At 38.8% G+C, this 24236-nt stretch overlaps 1 protein-coding gene across 2 annotated transcripts in view; it reads right to left on the reverse strand.

Annotated features, from left to right (window-relative positions):
• The window catches only part of LOC149807376 (very long chain fatty acid elongase 4-like), a 144397-nt gene extending 133779 nt beyond the window's left edge, over positions 1–10618 (reverse strand). The window contains exon 1 of one of the 2 annotated variants that reach the window (XM_089965951.1): positions 10530–10618. The gene's annotated coding sequence lies outside the window, so the exon portion shown is untranslated. The remainder of the gene's footprint in view (positions 1–10529) is intronic. The other variant, XM_089965943.1, reaches the window with a different exon arrangement.
• Positions 10619–24236: the final 13618 nt, after the last annotated feature.

Genomic DNA, 24236 nt, shown 5'->3' on the forward strand with positions numbered 1-24236 from the left:
CCATTCAATCTCTCAGAAGTTCATAGTATCTGTAGAATGCCCCATTAACAGGAATTTAACAGACACCAATCTGATTCTCTGATGACCTTTTCAATTTGCCAATCAAATTACAACATTCTTATTACGAAAATGAAACCTCATTTGGAACATATCATTTCTAATGAAATTATATAAATATAACATATACTCACAAGTTTATGTGCACAATATCACAGAAGATAAAGCAAGAATATTGTGAAATGTACATTATATTCCTATCCAATATATGATTCCATGTACATCGGGTATTTCCAATTTGTGTAATTCAGAAATTATTTCCCTTTCCTAAAAGGGCAGCACCTTAAGACATTTCATAAAACATGAATTACCTTTTCTTGTTCTGCAATCCCTAACTAGTAAATCATGTATTAGCATAGATGATTATGTACCTCAAGGAAGTACAAATGTGAAAGCAAGGAAAGTCACAGTAAAATCGCAAAGAACTCTGCTGAAATCGGCCATACAGATCAAGCAGAGATACTGCTGTATTTTAATAATAATAATAATAATAATAATAATAATAAGATTAAATACATTCAAAATTTCAATGGACTAACAGGTATATGTCTCAACCAAAATGATCAGGCATAAAATTTAAAGCCTTATTGATGCTCTCTCGTGTCTTTTGATGAATTCTGTGATCAACTTAAGTGACATCCATTAATTCTTCCATTCATTCATTGTTCCATCCATCAATCTGTCTGCTCGTAGTTAGGTATAAATAAGGTGATCATCAATGCAATGAAACCTTATAGAATTTTCTCCATTCCCTGTGGAAACAGACTTGAAGAATACAACTACAGATAATACCAATGGGTGACAATAGAAACTCCACCAGAAAAACTTAATTTTAATGTTTCCTTCTATCTCTACACATGTATGTATGTATGTATGTATGTGGGGCCCCAAGTGGCCTAGTGGTCTAAAGCGCTCTCCGTTACGGATCACTGCCATCTCACCTCTGTCTGCGTAGGTTCGAGTCTCAGATTCGGCCAATGTGAGTATGTGAGAAAGCTTGCCAGTAGCTTCTCGAGGGTCAGTGGTTCATTCCGGGGATTTCCCGGGTTCTTCCTTGACCATTAATACTGGCCGCCATGTATAGCCTATGGCGTTAAACCCTACAACAACAACAACAATGTATGTATGTATGTATGTATGTATGTATGCATGCACGTACATACATACATACATATGTATGTATACATGAACAAATGTATACATGTATATATCAGAGATCCTGTAATTTCAATGCCTCTTGCTGGAAATTATTTCCCAAATAATTAACATGGAAGTCATATATTTCTGAAACTCAATATAAACACATTAAAAGGTGATATAACAAGTTGTGACAATAAGGGAACATTGACATACCTAATTATTAAATTATCGGAAAATATGTCATTTTTGGTTCTGACTTTGCTACTGCATTAGTGCTAGTCTTTTTATCCTTCCATGATTAACAGGTTTCCTCTCAATTTACAAAAAAAATTCTTACAAAAAACTATACAACAGACTTTATCCAACAAGTGTTTTATTCCACTGTTACATTTTTTAAAGTAATTATTATTTAACAGTAAGCTTACTTATTACCTTGAAAATATGTAAAACCTATTTAACAGGATTGTAAAGTCAGATGTAGAAGTTTTATTTCATTAAGTACCCAAATAAGTCTTGGTGGATAGTAATAAAAGTAAGCTGTTGCTGATAGGATCATTATTTCTTAATTCGAACCCATCATCTCCTATATTGTTCTACCAGGGCTGCATATGCACATAAATTACATAAAATTTAACAAATTTGAGCACTCGTAAAGCAGTGATGCATGATAATTACCACAAGTTAGTCTGAAGTCATGCATATAAAAATGCACTAATATGCACAGTATAAAACTTTTTAATTTAACTGCTAATATACATATACACTGAATAAATAAGAATCTAAAAACAATTAAAAGAAAGGATACTTATTGGATCAAAATACATCTGTCCATTTCAAAGTAAGCGGATATAGGTTAATAAAAATGGATGCTTGGAAATCCTGGTAATTATTTATAAAAGTAACATATGTGCCTTAGTGGGGCTCAATAACTGATGCCCTATCCTCTCATTTGCACATGCATTAATATTGATCCATCTCCTGATGGAGAAATACCATAGTAAACTATAACCAAGCATGGCTGGGTGGAAAATCTCTGCTATTTGTCAATTTCAAGTAACTGGTGTCATGACTGTGCAAAGTGAATGGCAGAATGAAGAAAGTGTTGGCTGTAGTAAGTTTCATGCTGGAGAGAGGATTATAATTCGCAATATTAGATGAACCACAAACAAAAAAAAACAAAAAAATTACATAGTTTCAGAAAGGTTGATGTGGTATAAATGGTTAAAACACAATATCAAGATAGGAGTAGGCATCTTATGAGGATATTGATTTAGTGCAGCCTACCCCTGAAAAACAGAGTTCTTGAAATTATGAACAGTTCATAAAGTTTGTGAAATATTGTTGTACAGAACAATAAACATTCCTGAAATTGTTTTTTGGGGGGCTGTTCATGAACTTCAGTTCTTAAACAGTTCATGAATAACTTAAAGAACAAATGAAGGTACTTCAGTCAAGAACAATAATATATCTTAAGAGTTAAAGAACTGTTCTAGAATGAGTTCATGAACATATCAAGAACAGTTCATCTACTAAAATTATTTAATAATTCACACACAAAAATCATGAATAGTTCTTGAAAGAATTCAGGAACATTCAAGAACAGTTAAAGAACTAAAAGAATGGCAGTTGAAATTCATGAAAAAAATTTGAGTCTGTGTGTGTGATTTGGACTTTAAATGTAGCTTTAACAGTTTTTCAGTCATATTGCTATGATGTCTGCAGTGTGGCAGTCTATTGTGATGTCTAGCACTGGGGCATCATGCCACAGACATGTAGGATCATGTTCCACCCTGTCACATTATCCTGACACCAAGCTGACCAGTCCTAACACAAACCATTTAAAGCTGAACACCAAGCAATGCAGCTGCTATTACTATTTTTTTAAGTCTTTGGTATGACTCGGCCAGAGTTTGAACCCACGACCTCCTGCAAAGGTAAAAACTTCTCAAATAATTATGATAATAGTTGGAAACAAAATAAGAATAGTTTAACAACACACAAGTTGCTTTGAAATAACTGAAAACTAATACAAATGTATGTTCATCTGATTTTGAATGCAGCATGATTCAAGGAAAAAAACAATTTCTGTCATAACTTTACCTTTGAGCCGAAGCTCAGTCCCTGTTTTCAATCTTATTTAAAATGAAACAAGGCAGTTGTTAAGCCAGAGAATATCTGGACAAACTTTAAATGCATAACTTCAGAAATTATTGTTTTGGATGAATTGGGGTAAAAAGGTAAATGAAGGTATGACTGATCAATAAAATGGACATAAATTTAATGGTACCAGGGGTTGATCATATTCATATTTCAACCATCGATATAAATAAATTCAGCACTTACTAAGATTGTGAACTTCATGCAAATGAAGTACGATATTTTGTTCTGATGCCAAGCATCTCTTGCAAATCAAGCATTCCTATTTTCCTTCTAATGTTCTTTTTATTTGTTTTGCTGCTGGAGCATAGCTTCAACAGCCATGCCATATTTTGCTATCTTAATTTGTGCTTGAAACTTTGGCAATTTAATGTTCACTAGTTGTTCATGAAATGTTCATGTGCATTGTATGGCTGGTTCCTGAAAAGTGCTCTAGAACAATTCATGGATGATTCAATAATTGTGGTTAACAGAATGAAGAAGGAAGAAAGAGAGAAGGATATTTAAGTGTCAGGTACATAATGAACAATAACAATTTTATACACTTCCCTTTTAATGGTGACAAAAGAGATACCCCCTTTTAAATAAAATCCAGGAGCATCTCTACATGTCCAGACACACTGTGACACAAATTAGACTGTTGTGAGGGACTGTTGTAATGTCTACAGTAAAGAACTCAGAGGCAATTGTTAAATTACAGGTTCTTTTCTGACAAGTCCAGGACACAAGCCTGCATCTTTCTTTTTTCTTCTTCTTGTTTTAAATATTAAACAACTGGAAAAACATGATGACCAAAACAAGTTTAGTCAGATCTAAATGAATGTCCAGTTAAAAAAAACAATGTGTAAATTGGAACTGGTCATCATCATCACTGAATTAAGCTTAGTTGACAACATCTTTATTGACTGTCTGACAAAAAAGATGATCAGTAAAGTAGCTCCAGTAACTCTTGAATTTTAAGTCACTAAATTGTTTCTTTGGCAGTATAATGGATCACTAAATTGTTTATTTGGCAGTTTAATGGATCCCTAAATTGTTTATTTGGCAGTTTAATGGATCACTAAATTGTTTATTTGGCAGTTTAATGGATCACTAAATCGTTTATTTGGCAGTTTAATGGATCACTAAATTGTTTATCTGGCAGTTTAATGTATCAAAGGCAATTTGATTCAATGATATTGGAAAATTCCTATGACTGATATCTGGATGCTTCAAGTAAGCACCTGTCAAAACCTTTAATTTATTGGACATGTCCAGCAAGAGAATGTGTGTGTGTGTGTGTGTGTCTGTGTGTGTGCCCAGTTATACAATTGATACTCTTTGATCTTAACTCTGTGCATCAAGATTATTTATCTAAAGCATACACACACACAAACACACACACACACACATATATCTTCCATGCTGGAACACCTCATTAATCTTGTTTAGCTGGGGATCTTTATCTGAACTCAAATTTAGTATCAAATACTTTAAATTTTGGTTCTTCCACTGTTCTAATTAATAGTAATTTGCTAATGTTTCATTACTTGAGACTTATTACCGTTTATAAAGTGTTTATATTAAATAACATGTTCATGATCAAACTTTAAATTTCTTCCATTTCTGACATATCTTGATTTACCTTGTTTTAAAACAATGGTGTCAGAATAAATCCTGTGCCTATCGATTTCATTGAAACTTTGCAGCAATATTTCCAATACATTTGTCTCATCACATATAGAAGCTCTTTCTATTCTGACAAACATATCTCCCCTGATAAGACTCAGTTCAGTTATCATATATGCAATCACTATCTATATTCAGAATAATTTTAACATACGATTCATTTGGATTTGTACACTTGGTAATGTTCAATAATGGGAAACATTTGTAAAGACTATATAGGAAAATAATTTTGTACAGAATCCATGTAATACTTTCTGGTAGTGTGGACTAAATACAATGCTACTAGTGGGAAAGGAGCATAACTTAGTTTGGGAAAATTGGTATAGTATCTTACTAAACAATATTAGGGGTGAAGCAATACACACAGCGATATGATTCACAATACACAGACTATGATACAATATATTATGATAACAACTTGATGGACTTTTCATCTTTCAAAGGTCTGTCAGTGGTAGGGTGGTGATATTTTACATGTGTTGACATCTTGGTTGTATTTCCAGTAAGCAGATTGCAGAAAGACATGGACTTGTTATCTGTTCATATGCTGCTATTCTCATCCTTGACAACAAAAAATATTTCCAGCAGACTACCTGTTAGTTGTCAGTGATTTTAATTTAGGCCATTTCAAGATGCTTCATTTGGAGGACACTTTTTGGTCATCACACCCTTCGTTTTGCACTGTATGAATGCTTTAAAACATGTCTTCATGCAAAGAAAATCTTATCTAGAACAAGTCCAAATGTGGGAGTGAAGATGACTATTGACCAATTCCATCACTAACTGCAAGACAACTGCTGCGGCCACAGGCACTTATTTCTTTCAGTGAAAAAAGAAATCATTGTCAACACCCACTTGCCTTCTAGAAATTAACAAGGTGACTATAACTCAGTCAGTAATTCAGTGGCATCACTAGAGGGGTGTGGGGGCTGTGGAGGGTGCGGGCTGCACTGAGTGACACCATCAGAGGACGTGACACCAAAATGACTGTCAATAAAATATCTGATTTTTGTGTGAGAAGGAGGACAATGACACCTTGAGTAACCACACATGACTATCTATAAAAAAAAATATGTTTGTGCTGGAAGGGGATCCATGTGGGTGATGCTTCGAATTACCGCACATGACTGTCTAATAAAAATGTAGAATTTCTGTGCAGGAAGGAGGTCCATGGCGGTGACACCATGAGTTACCGCACTGGGTGACACCAACCCTAGTGATGCCACTGCAGTAATTACATGTATTAACTTAAACGGAGACATTCCACACTCATTCCTCAAGTGTTACTTACGTATTTTACAGATCATATAAAAGCCATTTTTTTGCAAAGCTTATCTGTTGCTTTGGATCAATTTGAATCTTGATTTGATGCAATCTTCCAGTGTGTCATTCAGTGAATAAACTACAAATAGTTCTTGTGATTAGTGTTTTACCCTGAACTTGAACAACAATAATCACCATTCATAAATGAATGTAACATATTTCTCTGCATGACACACCAGAAGTGTAGCCTTCAAATTCAATCCAGTACTAGACAAGATACAAAACATCAGAGAAGCTTAGCGTAAAAGTGGTTAATAAGTAATCAGCAAAGTATGTAAATCATCACGAGGAACAATCATGGAATGTCTTCTTTACAATGACATCTTATCAGTGGCTGAACATGTGAAGAGGATAAATAATTAGCATGGAATGGGGGGGGGCGATATTTTAAATCATGTGAATTGTGTTAATTTGTAGAAGTGGTTGTTGCCAATATATTTTTTAATCTGACAAAAATGAGCGTATATGCCTGCAACATTTGTCTCAGATGAATCCTCAACTTAAAGAATAGAAAGGCAAACAACTAATAATTATTCATGAGTGCTGAATATTTATGTACATTTTATAGGGTAAGTATCATTTGTATGGATTTTTCACTTCTTGTATTGCTATGGGTATTGATATGGAAAAAGTATTGATGCATCAATACACTGATTACTAACTGTTTCACACATTCAATATATGCATGTAGCTGAAAAAGCATTCTTCAAATTGTTAAAATGATTCTAAGAAGTAGTTGTCAATCAACATACACGATCAGGTATTGGCATAAAAATACTATTTTCAATGTTTTTTTACTTTAGATGTTTACTCTTTGACAGACTGGGACCTTATTCTAATCTTGAGTCACAGTGACCTTGACCTGTTTAACATTTAGACCTTACATTATTTTCTCATTTTGCCTCCCTTACAATTCAACAACAAAACTTGCTTGAAGTAAGTAATGCAAGATTCCATTCAGTCATGTGGAAACCATCAATTTTTATACAAGTCACAGTAACCATAACCTCTGACCTTTTAATCCAAAAATAACAGATGTCTTTCTTGTCTCTAGTACAAACCTGTATGTCAACAAACCTGTATGTCAATGTAGTCATGTGGGTACATTTACAAACCTTAAGTAATAATAATTGCTGTTCTAAAATTTAATACTAATACAGTTTAAGAAAAATCCACTCATTCCTGGTTGTTGAATGTTCTACACCAGCTGGCAGCTAGATACATAACTGGGTCAAGACAGTAACACATAATGCAAAGCATGATGAATGTTTTCCAACATGTGGCACTTTCATTGTCACATCACAGTGCATGATATTCAATTCAGCTTATACTGGAAAACACCTCTTGCCTGACCTCATCCAAAAATGGCCATGTACTTTAACACTGATTTTGATGTATGCATTTCTCAACACATTTATATTATGATCTTCCAAACAATATTGATTGACAAGGAATGAAATAAACTTAATAATTGCCATTTAAAGGCATGTGTAAAAAATTCTAAGAAATTACACACAAACAATTGGTATTACTAGTTTAACTTGTACTTTAGTAAGTGTATATGTTGTAGAACTAAAGTTACTGAAGGAATTCATTTTCTTTCCTCAGTCAGTGTGACATGACCTTTGACCTATTGACCTCAAAGTTTACAAGTGTTTTTCTTTCCTCAAGAACAAGTACAGTATGAGGCTTGGCTAAAATATGTATTTGTAAAACTAAAGATTTTGGCCTGAGACAATATTTTCAATCACTGTTCCATGACTTTTTTATCTATTGAACCCCAAACCAATAGTACCATTTCTTGTCTCAAGTGCAAGCCATCCCCACCAGTTAGAAAAAGTGGATGGGATAAAACTAAATGTGGAGAAGTGGGATGGTAACAGATAGATGTAATGTCCTGCCCCATTTTGACACAGCATCATAAGCTCCCAGTTCTTGAGAGAATGCATCTCTCAGTGATACCCATCTTTGCTAGCCAAGGTTCTGATAACCCTATCTATACCCTGGTGGATTGAACAGCTATACTGATGCTTTCTCCTAGTGACATCTATTGGATTTCATGTAATGCCTCCCTTAGTAAGTTATGCCACCTAACCAATAGCTTTGTGCATTGTACATTGTCCAAAAATGGTGGAGGCAACTGACCTAAAAAGGATACTTTGTAAGTTTAACATCAAATTCAAAGAACTTAGTTTTGGATTGGATGCGGTGGCCTGCCACTGCATCCAATGAAATTCACAGACCTGAATCACAGAAATGTCTGTTCGATATGCCAAAGTGTAGATAGGGTTATCGGAATAATGGCTAGCAAAGATGTGTGATGTCATGACCACAGCATTTGTTTACACTGGTCAATTCCAATTCATATAGACAGAATTCTGTTTTGAAATTTCTATCATTGTCAGTTGTGAATTGTAACGACGACACGTCATAAAAAATGTCACTAATTCTCTTTTTTCCAATCATCCTAAATAAAAATCCATGCTGACTTTTCTGATGTGGCAAATAAACTTCATGCATCAATAGGTATCAAGTCAGCTACTCAAAAAGATGATAGCAACATGACTCCCAGCAGATAAATGCATCAATAATACTGTTTAGAATTCTATCAAGCATAATAAAGTGTCATGTGGAGTTGTCATAAGTGACATTATAGGTGTTATTTTGGTATTTTAATGTGTGCATATTTACAAGAAACAACTATTTTATTATATATTTCATAATTAAATCAGCATCCTCTACATTTAGTTTTATTATATAAAAGTATTAGGATTTCTATCTGATAACAAATAAACAATTTTACTTCAACAGTAAAAGAATCTTCATATTTAACTTATTTTGACCTATCTTCTGAATTTGTAAATAATAGGAAGAATGAGAATAATTTTTTATATAAACTTGTTTTTTTATGTACTGTTGCTCTGAGATTTATTATCCTAGACTTCTTTCATCTCTCTCATTTCTTTATATGTATGTACATCACCTATCTTGACCTTTTCCAAAACTCTTGCTTGCATGCTCATTAATTATGTATGTACATAATGCAAATGAATTTGTAAACTGAAAATCTTGTTTCCAGTCCTTATGCCGCCTCGGATGCGGGTGGTCGTGGATTCTATCCCCGGCCGAGTCATACCAGAGACTTACAAAAATGGTACTAACAGCTGCCTCGCTTGGCATTCAGCATTAAGAGGTTAGTGTTAGGACTGGTCAGCCTGGTGTCAGGATAATGTGACTGGGTGGGACATCATGTGTCTGCGGCATGATGCCCCAGTGCTAGACATCACTATAAACTGCCACACTGCAGACATCGTAGCGATATCACTGAAAAATTGTTGAAGCTACGTTAAAAATCAAAATCACATCCAATCCTTATGCTCTGTATTTATACTTACAGTGTTTAGGGCAATAAAACGTGTAAACTAAACCATTATTATCCCTAAATAGATCTATAGGTGTGTCACTGGCAGTGGACTATTGTGAAGTGCGTCAAAAAAAAAGTGACATAACGGATGAACATTCCGATAAGTAGGTAGTCTGGATGAAAGAATGCCAAGAAAAGTATGAAGGAATATATCATTGTGATTTGATGTGAATTCTTTGCTAAAATAACTAACGTTTCCAACGAAATGTGAGGTATCACTCAGAAAGGAGTATATTTTTAAAATGCTAAAGTACGTCAAAATTGACACTCATGTGGCAGATGAATATATGAATGGACACCACAACCAGTGGCGTACTAAAGGTAAATGGCACCTGGGGCGGCGATGAAGGCCCAAAGGGGTTTTGGCACCCAAGACCTCTGGCACCCTCAGGTTTTGCGCCCCTAGACGTCTGGCGCCCGGGGCAACCGCCCCGTCCGATCCCGTTATGTTACTGATCACAATAATTAACCTCTTAACACTTGCCTTTTTTGACAATATGATGAATGTTCATTTTTTTCACATCAGGTGAAATGAATGAAAGGTGTAAATCACTACCCGACAGTACTACTAGTACTTTTATGGCATGCAAACTGCGTGGATTTAATTCAACTGGTCAAAAGTAAAATTGACACAGTTTAACCCGTGCGCAAACTACTGGGTACTGTGTAAGGGCGTACTAATATTTATCAAAATATACTGTTTGTAAAGGATAAAATATGACGGAAAATAATCGTGTTGAAAACTTGACTTATGATTTACCTGAATATTCCCACAAAGATATCTTTCTTCTGCTGTAAAACCACCTTCAGCGGCTTTACGCGCCGAGGGACAAGGGTCACGAACAAAACAAGGGACGTAGCCTTTGTAAAGCAAGATCTCAAAATATTACCATTCTAGATATAGTTACCTCTCTTACTCAAGCAAGTTAAGGTTACGTAATGTCTCTCGCTCGCACCACGCAGGAATCTGGTTAACTACAATTAAATAGTGATTGTTGTTTACAAATTTAATGCTCACATAGTTTAACCAAATTCAAGAAACATACCGAGCGGTGTACCTCTTGCAGCAGAGTATAAAGTTGATTACCAGGCCATGTCCGCATTAATGGTAAAGAAAGGGCATCGCAGGCTGCTACAATGGCCCATCTCTACAACCATCTGATATTAAAATATACACTGACTTTAAACCTGATATTTTTATTTTATTTAGTAAGTGGATGGCATCATGGAACGACGCTGTCATTAACAAGCTCCATGTTATCATACCTACCTTAGGCAAATTGATTCCTTCATACAGAACCATCTATAAGGAAGAAGTAGTCATTGCAAAGAATTAGAACTGGTCATACTGATGTAGCCCACTTCTACATATTAAAGGGTGAATATCGCCTAAGTGCCTTTCTTCGAATGAACCATTCACAGTGAAAAACTTTATAATAGATTATTTCGATCTGCAAAATACACGCGTGGATCGTTACTACATTATTCAACATATGAAGGAACTTTTGATACCGTAAATGTATCTTGTATTTTAAATTTCTTGAAAGAAGTCAACATTTATTACAAAATATAGCTTGTCCACAACCTATTTCCTTTTAGTATTTTTAACTAACACGTGAACTATCTACCCTTGGTACCATTTGGGACAGGCCTGGCCCTAGGGCAAGGCGAACGAGGCAACCGCCTTAGGCCCTGCGCTTTCAGGAAATCAACTCCGCAATGCGATTTTTTGCTTGGGGGCCCCGCTCATCGCTTGCTGCCTTGGGCCCCGCACATCCTAGGGCTGGGCCTGATTTGGGAGCCTTTATGTATTGTGCGAGCTTACTCATCACTGTTTTTGCACTTTTAACACTCTATGGTGATAAACCTCTTTTAGGTACCTATTCCAAATTAGTATTCTATTTTAAATGTAGTAAAATACCTTTCTTCAAAATGATCGTTGCATTAATCGCAACTATTGAGTTTTAGACTCTTCGGCTATCATGAAGTTAATCGAGATTTAAATAGCTGTATTATTTTCTAAAATGCAGAAATTATACAAATGTATGAAGTTGGTTAGCTCGGAGGAAACGTGTAATCTTGAATGTATTTCTTTTATATATATATATATATATATATATATATATATATATATATATATATATATATAATTTAAATAAAGTTCGTTTGTTTCAGAATCAGAAAGAGCCTGTCTCTCATTGCAGTGATCCCGTACCTCATTCCCCAAGATGTAGCCTTTCTTCTCTATCTCTCTAACCATGGGCAAAGACATCTCTTAACTTATGAGTAATTCCTTCTCATAGCAAGAAATGAGAAGAAGGTTACGATATACAAAAATCTTGTCATAACAGATATATGAGGATCCAAATAAAGCGAATAATTGTCATTTAAAGATGTGTGTAATAAAATTATACAAAAATGACACTTCCTTCTGAAATAGTCGGTTCCGAACGCCAAGATGACCTGTGCGATTTTTACTATAGTCTCTCAGACTCTTGAGTACGTGTCTTCATGGGATCTTCTCACATACCTACGTTGGATGAGTGCTGAGACTGAGATGTCAATGATCTGATATGGCGAGCGCCTTAGACCACTCGGCAACCCGGGATCCCCAAATGTGAATAACTTTGTGGTCAGACTAGGATAATTTAAAAATCATCAACCTACATTGGAATTCTTCCTTATGGAATGTAGTTGTCGTCTAATGTGTAAAATCTTTGGGTTTTTTTGGTCCACCCCCACCCCCAAGAAAAACATTGTCACCCAGCTAGAACCATAAGATTATAATTTACAATGAGAAATTAATATAAATACACAGGCAAGAAGAAAATACACTTGACTCTTTACCTCTAGTATTCATGGCTTTGAATGCCATACTGTTTTGGGGACTTAGTTGACCTAAAAACAAGTGTATGTTGCAAATACATACATACATACATACATACATACATACATAGACTACTTGGCGATTGACTCTTCCACATGAGGTATTTGACGCGGCCATACAGACACCCACACCCCCAAGCATTAACTGCATACAATTTCTCACGTAGAATTTGATGTTCCAGAGTATACATCGACACGAATCATCATTGGCAACTACTATTGTTTGCATTAGCAACATTATCTGATGAATCACTACAATTCTGTCTTTATTAAGAAAGGAAAATGAATAAATATCCAGCTATAAGGAAACTATATGCCCACCTCCACCCACGCACAACTCTTAAAACTTCATTGGTGCCTTAAAAGCTTCGAGTCAAAAGATTGTCCATAAGATACCAAGTATACATTTTTATTCTCGGGTAGTATGCAAACGTTGTATATCATGCATCAGCTGTTCTGCTAGTTTTGTTTTCTGTGGCACAATGGTCCCAAACCACAGGAAACAAATTGCATTTTTTGCTTAAAAAGAAGGTCTTTAACAACATCAATATACAGGTCAGTTGAAGTCTATGCGCATATATTATCCTATTTCTTTGGAAGTTTTTCGGCTTTCTGCTATATCGAGAAATCAGCGAAATTTTAAACTACCTATAGTATGTATGTCTAGTCTTGAGGAATTTATGCTTGTGCATATGTCAAATCCTGACTAATATACATTTGTGCAAAGATGAATAATCCCGAGGAATGTACACTTGCACATGTATGTTTAATCCCTAGAAATATAAACTTGTGTATGTATGTGGATACTAGATTTGATTTCTTTTCATTCACTTCAGTCATAGTGGTTTTGTATAAAAAATAATACATTTTTGTACGAACTTAAATTCGTTGATTGGAAAAGGGACTATATCATCATGACAGATCGATCTCAGGTTCTCTGGCAGAAAGAAGGTTGGCACGACATATGGACTCTTTTATGAAGCTGTCAAAATGCATTTTATTTTTAAAATGAGAAACTTAATTTCATGTTTCATGAACATTGTTAGTCATTACGACTTCAGAAGCAGGTGTTCTGAATAAATTATACGAAAGACATTTTTTCTCCAAACAAATCAGACCGAGTTCTTTCGGAATTTTATTTTTATTAGTTTAATAATAATATCCAAGATCGAAATCTTGGATTAGGATAGTAATAACCAAATAATGTAAAATGATTCACAGTTCACAGACAGTGGGAACTCTGTTTTAGTTATTATTGGGGGGGGGGGGGGGCCACAATTTTTTACCAATTATATTTGGGAGGGGGGCGGTCCCAGCGTTTAGTTGTGCGGAGGGAGGTGTTTCTTCCTAAGTCACTATCTAAAATAAAAGTTTTCCGGGTACACTAGAGAAATTACCTGATAAAACAACGATACTACTGAGATTTTTACTCGTTTCAATCATGAATATGACCATCCACCATCCGTAAGTAAAGGATCGTTACTATGGTATGCATGCGTAACGGTTGCATTAGCTACACCTGAAAAAGAAATAAAGGTTAACGAATATGTTAATTATGTCGCTACTACAACGCACTGACTGCAGTAATGTGATGAACAGTGTAAGTTTACCAACACCACCCTTTAAATTTGTAATCTGAGAGAGTGTTTTAAATTATCATTTCTTCCTGCATTTTTCAACAGTGAAACGTTTTCAAACCCACGACTGGACTTTTCACACAGTTTATAGCAATACAGATAAATAAATATATTGCGCTTGATAGACCGATATTGAATTTCACTGAGATAAGACCAATCCAGTTATGGAAAAAAAAAAAAGAAACCGAACATGACAACTGGAACGTGATTTTAGGTTCATTCACTTCAATATAATAGACACATTCTCATCCGCATATCAAGTCTATGCGCTTTTTATCAGCAAATAAGTTAAATTCTACGACTCTATTGAAAAAAAATTGACTTTACTGTTATCTAGCTTTTGTTTATTTTGTGTGATTGTCCATGATTGAAGACAGTGTTGGTGCGTACCTGTTTTATGTCTTGTTTTTAAGTTATGACTAGATGTTTGCTTGGGTTTGAGTTAAGGCCTAGCCTTAAAGGTCTACACGAGTGTAATACACATTATATATTAGAATGTTCATTTTTCGCTAAATAACTCAGAAATGTGCATTAAAATGCATATTATTACTTACAGAGAAGAAAATCAAGATAATGTGTGTATTGTCGATGTTTTACGGAAATAGCTCAGGAAATATTTGTATATGTTTATATAGTCTTACTTGCCGAGGTAGAGAAGTTGTGCGATCTCATCGACGGAGGGCGGGCATGTGGCTCCGGCGTCCAAATTCCGATGCATACAGGCGGTTGCAGGTGGGGCATAGGACACCGGCGGTTGGGGGTAGCTGGGATACATCTCTGTTAGGTCTCTCACGAGCTGCAGCAAGACTCTGGCGGCGGTCAACATCGAAGGTGGAACAGGTTTTTCTGGTCAGGGCTCGCCAGTGGCTTGTGTCCGAGGCAGTGAGCTCGAGCTGGTGGTGTTGAAGGTTTGTCCGTTTGATATGCGTCTTGAGATGTATTTGTACCTCTTGCGAGGGTGGCATTGGTTTCGGTTGCCCTGAGTTAGCTCGCCAAAGAACAGCTGCTTTGGGATTCTGTTTAGATCCATGCGGATGACATGGCCAGTCAAACGAAGATGGGCCTGGATTGGTCTGGCTTCGATGCTTGTTGTGTTGGCTCTATCAAGGACTTCCTGGTTGGTGATTCGGTCCTGCCTCTTGATCCGCATAATGAATCTCAGGGAGCGCTGGTGGAATTGTTTCAACTGACTGATATGCCTTCGGTAGACAGTCCACGTTTCACAGCCATACAAGAGACACGTGAGGACAACTACATTGTACACTTTCATCTTTGTTGACAGGCGTATGTCCTTGTGCTGCTAGACCTTGGAATGGAGACGTCCGAGTGATTCACTGGCTTTTTGGATCCTCGCAGTGATCAGTTTGTACAGGGAGCAATCACTGGATATTGTGCTGCCAAGGTATTTGAAACTGTCCACATTCTTCAGCTGCGTGTCGCCAATGGTGATGCAGGGTTGTGAAGGTACAGTGTTTGGGGAGGGCTGGAAGAGGACTTCTGTCTTTCCCAGGCTAATTGTGAGTCCAAATATTTTGGAGGCTTCAGAGAACCTGTCCACGATTGCCTGTAGGTGAGTCTCTTCATAAGCCATGAGGGCACAATCATCTGCAAAGGATGCTTTAGTGATAACTCTTTCTAGCGTCTTGGTTTTTTCAGCTATGCCACTTAGATCAAACACTGATCCATCCAGGCAATATCTAATGTAGATACCAAGGTCAATGTCACGGATGGCATAGAGCAGTACCTGTGTGAAGAAGATGTTGAAGAGTATCGGAGAGAGAGTACACAACCCTGCTTGACACCGCTAGATATGGGGGATTTCTCAGAGGTTCACGGTCTGAGAGAATCTCTCCAGTCATGTCATCGTGGAAGAGCCGGATGAAGTTGGTAAACTTCTAAGCTTCTTGAGTACTTCCCACAGTGCGTCTCTGTTGTCTGTATCGAAAGCCTTTATCAGGTCCACAAAAACGGCATACAGATTCATGTTCTACTCAATGCACTTCTCTTGCACTTGTCTCACTGCGAAGATCATGTCAAGGGTGCTGAGGTCTGGGTGCTTTGTTCTTTCTGGCAAGCAGATGTTCTGACACTGCCGCAATAAACCTGTTGAGAATGATGCGAGCAAGTGTTTTACCAGCTATGGAGAGCAAGGAGATGCCTATGTAGTTACTGCAGTCTGCACGTGTGCCTTTATTCTCCTCTTCCGTCCAGATGCTGATTATCCAGAGTCTGTTCACTGAGAACCTTGTACACCTCCGCTGGGATACCATCCTTTCCAGGTGCCCTGCCAGAGCTCATTTGTTTAATGGCCGTCCTCAACTCCTGTATCGTTGGCGGAACATCCATTTGGTCGTGCGTTGGTTGTTGAGGTATTTGGTCAAGAACAGATTGGCTGACCCACGAGGGCAGGTTAATGAGCTGACTAAAGTGTTCCTTCCATCTGTCGTTAATGCCAGCCTTGTCCTTTGTTAGTGTAATGCTATCTGCGGCAAGTAAGGGGGCAGAGCCAGACTTTGAAGGGCTGAAGATTGACTTGATGGCGTTATAGAACTCTTTGGAGTTGTTAGTGTCGGCATAGCGTTGCAATTCGTCAGCTTTTCTTTTCCACCAAAGGTCATGCATCTTGCGGATTTCTCTCCGAGCCTCAGCTTAATAGGATTTGAAGCGGTCTTTTTTGGGGATGAAGTTTGTGTCATTCTGCCAATCTATGAATGCTTTGTTCTTTCTGGCAAGCAGATCTTCGATGGTACCGTTGTTCTCGTCGAACCCGTCCTGATGGGTTCGCTTCTTGGGACCCAGAGTCACCAAAGCTGCTTCTCTTATCGTGTCCTTGCGCTTGTTTCATTTCTAGGTGTTTCCACGTATATGTCCGTTGGTGGACAGCTTGTCATCAAGGCTCTTCGGAACATTGAGCTCGGTGGAAGGCAGCTCAAGTTTGACAATGTTGAATGATATGCGCACAAGCTTAGGACGCCTTGGGTGATGTGGGACAATGCGTAGCTTTAGGGTAGTTCAGACAAGTCTGTGGTCTGTCCAGGATTCTGCTCCTTGCATGGCCTTGGTGATGAGGAAATCCTGGTCATCGCGCCGACATAGTTAAGAAGTGCCATTAGCGAGATCTGGTGTGCTTCCAGTTGTGCTTTTGTTTGTCATTCTGAACATTGAGTTTGTGGTTAGAATGTCAAATTATGTGCATTTACTGAGCATAAGCAGGCCGTTGTTGTTCATCTTGCCGACATCGTACTTTCCACGCAAACTTTTATGTCGTCCATAATCGCAGCCAACACGGGTGTTGAAGTTCCCCAGTAGTATGATCTTGTCGTCAGCTGGAGCTGCGTTAAGTACAGAGCTGAGGTCCTTATAGAACTAATCAATGGATTCCGCTGAGCTCGAGAGGGTAGTGGCGTAGGTGTTGAGGATTGTTGCGTGGCGTTTGTGGCTGATAGGTAGTCGCAGTTTCTTTAGAGTCTCATTGATACCAACAGGCAGGTCTGAAAGCTGCTTCAGAAGACTTGATTTGATAGCAAGGCCGACTCCGTGGATCATGCCCTCGTTTTGGGCTTTTACTTTCTAGTAGAAGTTGTAGCCGCTTGCTAGCCAAGTCAGAGAACCCTCCTCTGCGAATCTGGTTTCACTCAAGGCTGCAATATCGATATTGTAGTGTGAAAGCTCCTTAGCAACTAGGGCTGTTCTCCTGTGAGGTCTTGCTACGTTCTCTTTGTCCATGAGAGTACGGATGTTCCATGTTCCAATAATAAGTGTTTTTCTTTGATGGTTTCAACCGCAAATATGGATGATCTTGCCAGCCGGGTAATGCTGGCCAGATTATGAAGGGCATGCTATTTTTAAGCCACCGATTCTATGCCTCTTCCTATGCAGAGTGAGAAGCGCTGTCCTGAAAAGGTCTGCTCAGTCACCTTGGATGCTGACGAACTGCTCTGCCTCCCTGGGTACAAAGCACAGCGACCACGTGTCCAAGGGCCGCCTACGTGCAGGTCTCTGACTACAACTCCCAGTGGTCATCTCCGCTTATTATGTCGACAGTCGCCCATCGCCGTAGAACTTTTTATAGGTACAAGTAAGGAACGATGAGTGTGATGATGATAAATGATAGGTGCACACCATAACCTGTGCGTGAAGGTGATTAAATTGAAACAGCCTCTGCACATAGACAGCCTCACTCTCTCGGCCTTGGTAGTTGGAACTCAGTGGTACGAAGATTCGTCACGGCTGAGGACTACTAAGGTTGCATTGGATGGCCATGACGCCTTCAGTGCCTTGTCATGCCATACGCTCTCCACAAAGCGTTTGCAGATTCGCCTTCGTGGCCGTTGGATCACTCAGTTGATCTCTTCCGCCCAGTCTGTCGAAGCTGGCTTTGCATACAAGGATAGGCAAGCTCCTAAGTCACAAAGAGTTTGAGGTCCGTGTGCTACCCGCGATCCTTTTTAGATGGCCAGTCGATGCCGTTGCCCGTGGTATTGCCGCTGCGCATGCTACAGCTGTTTGGAGCCACAGGCGAGAGCTGTGCGCCTGGTGGGGATCAAAAGTGGACAAGCTACTCCCGAAGGAGCACGACGTGTCCCCCACCCACCCACCAGAGATACTACCCCTTCCAGAGCACCCCAAACATCACAACAATACGAAAAACACTCCGGAACTATTTGTGTACTTCCAGTGATAACAGGATTTCCGGAAGTAACGTACTGTCGGGAAGTCCCTCAAGTATAGCATTTGTGGTGATGGCTGAATATAGAGAAGATTCAAGCGAATTTACGGTAAATCTGTGATGCTCGTATTGGTCGTGTGAGTAAGGTGAACTCCTAGGACGTAATGAATCTTTAAGAAAATTCTGCTCGCTTAGGTTAGACAGAACCAATTTAAGCCTGAACGAGGCGAGAACGTGGACTAGGACCCTAAAGAGAGCATGGAGCATAATGAGGCTGAGTAGCGCTTGGGCTATTCATTCTGGTAATTATTACTATCATTATTATTATTATTATTATTATTATTATTATTATTATTATTATTATTATTATTATTCATAATGAAAAGAGAAGGGCACGAATTTGGGCGAAAGTTGGATGTCTTCAGAGCAAATTGTCATGTGGGCGTGGTTCATCAGTAACTAGTGGTGTTAGAAGTGAAACACTTAGACACAGACTGTGAGAGGTGTAGAAATAAATATTTTATGAACTTTATGACAAGTTTGTTCTTTTTAACTGTGATGAAATGCAGACCCCGAAAGTACTTTGGTGTGATTGTTTACTACCCTCTATATATTGTAAAATGTAAGAATTTTATTAAAAAGAAAACGTAATCATAGACTTGGTGTATCCAGATGTTCCGCAAGCATATATTTTCTCTGTGGGTCTTGGTGTATAATACTAGTGGCAAAGGAAGTATACATATTTAAGGGGAAACAAATCTTGATATATATAAATTTTTAACATGCAATAACTTCTTATAATTTTACCCGCAACGTTTGCTCTCGAACACAATAATGAATGATGGAATGTATTTACCATGTATATTGGTGTACCTGTGGAAATTGCTGTAGTAAATAAGTAGTCGATAAGTGTCGATGCTGTAAAGGTATTTAATTTTGAATAAGACTGAGGAGGTCAGGGTGGACTGTATTATTGATCATCCAAGATTTCATACAGTTTTCTTGGATGAATATGTACTGCAAGCAGCATACTGTATCTACATTCAAAAATATGGAAATTGCAAGGAAATCCTGTCCTAGTACACGCATACTTGTAGGACAAATATTTTTTTACAGTAGTTATGGTGCCACGATCATGGTCAATTTTGGAACAAGTGATTGCTTTATATGCTTAAAATTCCTTTTAATAAAATCTTTCCTTTATTAACAAAATGTATGAGTACTATCACTTTACTTGAGTGTGGAATTTTTATCCAAACCTTTCATTTTGATAATAGATCGTGCTAAACTCATTCATCCATTATCTTGGAAATTGTCATGAAAATTGTTTTAATCTTCTATATGTCATGTTTGCTCATCCACGTTCGTAAGTCGTGTATAAACTAAGGTATTATTATTGTAAGCCATGTTTGATGTCCGAACATGCCGCAGGCTAGAGTTAATCTCTTACACAAGTTTACCGTGACCAGAGAGACGATCCGACACTTGGATCGACATAGGCGTTAGATCGAGCGACTTTCCACCTAGGTGTTACAGCTTTGTCCAAGATCAGACCCAGGCATGTTCTACATCCGTCCCCACGTGGACAGACAACAAGAAGGACATTGTCCGCTAATTTGACTGGACCGAATCAAAGCGACATCCACTCGGAACTGTGTGATAAAAATTTCGACCTGAATTATAACTTCTAACTAGCAAGCAAAAATGTAGCTTTTCTGGGAAGATTGCTGAGCAAATAGGATTTCTGCGAGAAAGCCACTCGTAATTTGGCGGCAAAACTTAGAGAGGAGATTCTAAGGAAAGACAAAGTTTCGTAAAGAAAGCTTTTTGGGGGACAGAACTTCCGGTTCAGTGAGTCCCGAGTTTCATAGAGGGGAGACGGAAGTAAAACTAGAAGAGCAGTCAGAGTCGACAAGTCTAGTCGGTATAGAGTTGAGGAGGAGGAATAGGAGTCGAGGTGGAGAAAGTGTAGAAGGAGGGGGAGTAACGAGGAGTCCGCGGAGAGAAGGAATTTGGAGAAAGTCGGGAGGGAGAGGAAGAGGAATTGGAGGAATAGGAAAGAAGAATACACAGATGAGTAGAATATAAGGACAGGTGGAAAGCTATCTGACACTACAAATCAAATGATGCAATAGAATATCACAGGGTCGAGCGGAAGGAGAGTACTTGGGAAAGTTTAATCATTTAAATATTGAATTGTCATTAATTTATTAGTTGAATTTCACTTTTTTGTATATTCAATCATTTCACCGTCGGCATTGCTTACTGGTGGCTCGGAGCTTTACATCTATTTTTCACTAATTTAACTTCCAACCAAAATCGATCCTGGGTGGGACTTCTATAATAATTTAAATAAATATTGGAAGCATTCCACCCCACACCTACGACAGTGTCGGCATAACAAGTTCCCCGACACGCTACAGTGGGCGCTTCGTTCGGGATCTGAATTAGACATACATATTATATTTACGACCTAAAGTTTTATTTGTTAGGAAGTATTAGTGAACAGTTGTGAGATATTTTCTATGCTGTGTATTTTGAAGTTTGATTTTTCAACTTGTGTATGTTATATTTTTAAATTTGCATGCTTGGTAGATTTCAGTTACTTGCAGTAATTGTGAAGCAAGTATCGGGCAAAATATATTACCTGAGCGAAGTTATTTATTGTCAACAGGTAAGTATTGGGTTAAGAACGTGTAACACCTGTCCATTGTTCAGTACGTCGAGACAGGGAATCACTTACTGTTAATATCATCATAAAATGGCTACAGAAAGACAGATGATTAAAGAGTATCGCGCCATGGGCTCAGAAGATCTATGGTACGTGGGAGATCGCCTAGCAGCGTTCACAGAGGAGAGAATCAAAGAATGTAGGGCCGAAAAAGTAGCCGAAAGATAGTCACAGAAAGAGCTGGCCAGGATGACCGAAAAATCAGCCGAAAGAGAGCTGGAGCTGGCCAAGATAGCAGCGGTCAGAGAAACACAGAAAGAGCTGCAGCTGGCCAGGATATCAGCGAACGTGAAAGAAAGAGAGATCGCTCGTGCTCTCTAAATGCAGAAATTAAGGGTAGAAGCTAGGACCACAGATAGAGACGACTCCAGTAGGAGTTCTGGGGAAAGCTTACGACCGATTATCGACCACCGAATGGTACAGATAAGTACGCCACGGTTCAATGACAAGATAGAGTCCATTGACGATTGCCTCATGCAATTTGAGAAACTCGTGTGCGTTCATAAAATTCAGTACACGAACAGCGCGCGTGATTCGTTGCCAGTGGCTCTCATTGACCTCGATTCACCCTACGTGAAGGGGAAATTTAAGCTGCGTGCTTGGATGGACTATCACATGACGTCATACTGGGATGTCGTTATATGTTACCACAACCGAATCCCTAAATCTGCACACCGACACCGGTGAGTGCTGTGGAAACCTGGTCCAAGAACCGAAAGGCAGAATCAAGGCCGACGGATGTTACGCCGACACCGGTCAGTAACGTACATCCGGCCGAATTGAGGAAGCTTCAGCAGAAAGACGCAACTCTTGGGCAGTTACATAAACACGCTGCAGAAGGAACGATGAAAGAAACTCCGAATGGCGCGGTGAAGTTCGTATACAAGAATGGGATCTTATATCACCATGCCAGGAAAGGACACGAACACTTCATGCAAGTTGTCGTGCCAAAGGAGAAGCGTTGAAACTCACGCATGAGAGTCTATTGGGAGAACGCATGGGAATTACGAAGACGCATGACCGTCTTTTCAAGGAATTCTATTTGCCAGGGGTCCATGGAAATGTTAAGCGGTGCTGTCTCTCCTGTGACAAGCGTCAGATAATGGCACCGAAAACGGGTCATGGACCCGTCCCCTTGGGGAGTACACCCCGTATCACTGAACCATTTCGACGAATCGAGAAGGATTTGATTGGATCGATGAAACCCACGCTGGCACAAAGAAATTGGTAGAATTCAACGGTTGTAGACCACGCTGCACGCTCTCCATAGGTTGTCGTGTCGCGTACGGCAGTCGGAACTACTCCATATCGGAGAGGGAATGCCTCGGAATCGTGTTCGGGATATCACCGTTCGAGCGGTATTTATACGGGCGGAAGTTCGTATTGGAGACTGATCACCAGCCCCTCGCCTATCTCTCGCAGGCGAAATTGTTGAATGGACGCTTGATGCGATGGTCGCCGTTCTTACAGCAGTACCAGATGCAGATCAGATACGTGAAAGAAACCGGGAACGTAGGCGCTGATCTCATGAACAGGAGCGCTGAAATGGCATGGATCGCTCTGTAGATGACTAAATGTTGTGCTGGATATTCGTGTCCGTGCTTATCGTGTAGCGTCGTTATGATTTTGTTTCTTTTTTGCGTGCAGTAACGCACATTTGCATTTTGGAGCAATTTGGGGGAAACAAAATCCCGATTTTATTCTCAAGCGTGGGTGTGTGTGCCACGTTTGCTCAACCCCGTTCGTAAGTCGTTTATACACTAAAGAATTATTATTGAAAGCCATGTTTGATGTCTGAATCAGGTAATCTCTTACGCAAGGTTACTGTGACCAGGGATACGATCCGACACTTGGAGCGACTTCCCACCTATTTGTTACAGCTTTGTCCAAGTTCAGAGGAACCGCGAGGGAACCGGGGCGTGTTCTATATCCGACCCCACGTGGACAGACAGCGAGAAGGACATTGTCCGCTAAGTTGATTGGATCGAATCAAAGCTAGAAAGCCACTCGTAATTTAGCGGGAAAGCTTAGAGAGGAGATTCTGAGGAAAGACAAAGCTTCGTAAAGGAAGCTTTTTGGGGGACAGTACTTCCGGTTTAGTGAGCCCCGAGTCTCCAAGAGAGGAGACGGAAGTAAAACTAGCAGAGCAGTCGGAGTCGACAAGTCTAGTCGGTATAGAGTCGAGGTGGAGGAAGAAAAGGAGTCGAGGTGGAGAAAGTGGCTTTTGCTGACTGGGGACTCGGAGCTTTCACTACTTCAACTTCCAACCAAAATCGATCCTGGGTGGGACTTCTATAATAATTTAAATAAATATTGGAAGCACCCCACAGCACACCTACAATAGTGTCGGCATAACAACCCCGACACGCCACACTCTGTAATTTCATTTCTTGGACCGATTCTATACTATGACATTAAAACACATATTGCTGTCTATGGTCACAATTAATTCTTTAGCTTCTAACACTGGTTTTAGTAAAATATAAATTTATGCTAAAGGTATTGACTCTGAAAACATGAAATAAGTATCAGAAAAACGGGATA

This window comes from Sinohyriopsis cumingii, chromosome 1 (genome assembly GCF_028554795.1).
Source record: "Sinohyriopsis cumingii isolate HCF-2022 chromosome 1, ASM2855479v2, whole genome shotgun sequence".
Classification (NCBI taxonomy): domain Eukaryota; kingdom Metazoa; phylum Mollusca; class Bivalvia; order Unionida; family Unionidae; genus Sinohyriopsis; species Sinohyriopsis cumingii.